Here is a 1,211-nt window from a genome sequence, read left to right as displayed (position 1 = left end):
AAAATGAATTACTGAATTTCAAGCCAAGTCATTTGAGCTAGAGGAGGACAGTGGTCCATGAGGCTCATTGCAGATAACATGGAGGCAATGTCCGCAAGCCAGGAGGGTGCCCCAGAGGCAGCGTCGGGGCCACACGTGTGGCAGGGAGGCCTGGGCTTTTGCCTCCCTCTGGTTCCTAGGAAGCTGGCCAGCAGTCAGTGCAGGAGCGGCAGAGCAGAGGTGTAGGCTTCAGCACACCTTCCTCCCCCGCTTCAGCCTGAGCTGGGATGTTCAGGTCACCCAGGTGGCTGGAAAGGGGGTCAGCTGCCCGAGCATGGGAATTCTCTTCACCAGGATATGGAGACTCTTCAAGCACCAGGAGCACAAAGTTATTGTTGGGGTGGAAAGCACAAGGAAAGTATCATCCGTTTCCGATTTCCTGTGAATGGAATTGCACATACATCCCCTTCCAATCCGCTTTCTCATTGGCTCCTTCCAAACCAAGGGCTTAAAGCTGTGACTGACATTTTTCTCATCATAAGTCCTCTCGGGACATTGTATAGCCTGTGTATAAACTAAACACCAGACTTGATTCAAATTTCATGAGTTTTCCCACTGCTGTCCTTTTTCAGTTCCAGAATCCAATCCACGGTGCCTTTAGTTATCATATCTCCTTAGTGTTCTCTGGCATGTGACAATTTCTGTCTTCCTTTGCTTCTCATGACCTCATTTATGTAGTCTCCTCTTGATCACTCACAGGTTTTTTCACTACTGCAAGCAATACTGCCGTGAACTTTCTTGTATATTTTGTACATGCGCTAGTATTTCTATGCGACTAAAAGCTTTCAGGTCCTTCTAGCTCTGCTTTTTTTCATATTCCTGTTTACAGTTGAGGATGCTGCAGAGTTGCAAAGTTATGTCACTTGTCCACTGTCACACAGTGAGTCCGTTCCAGAATTGGGATTAGAGGCTCCATTTCTTGACTACTAGTTGACTCAGTGCTCTATTACATATCACTGGGAAATTATTCTTCTAAAAAGTTATATCCTCTAGAAAGGTCATTCAGCATATGCTATATAAAACCATGTGACGAAGCATCTTCCTCACTGTATCTATCAAAAATATTTATTGGGACCTAAGAATAGGGCACTCGGGGCTTCCCTGGTGGCGCAGTGGTTGAGAGTCCGCCTGCCGATGCAGGGGACACAGGTTCGTGCTCCGGTCCGGGAAGA

The sequence above is a fragment of the Lipotes vexillifer genome, unplaced genomic scaffold (assembly GCF_000442215.2).
Source record: "Lipotes vexillifer unplaced genomic scaffold, Lipotes_vexillifer_v1.1 scaffold394, whole genome shotgun sequence".
Lineage (NCBI taxonomy): Eukaryota > Metazoa > Chordata > Mammalia > Artiodactyla > Lipotidae > Lipotes > Lipotes vexillifer.
The sequence above is the reverse complement of the archived record's forward strand: the minus strand, read 5'-3'. Positions refer to the sequence as shown.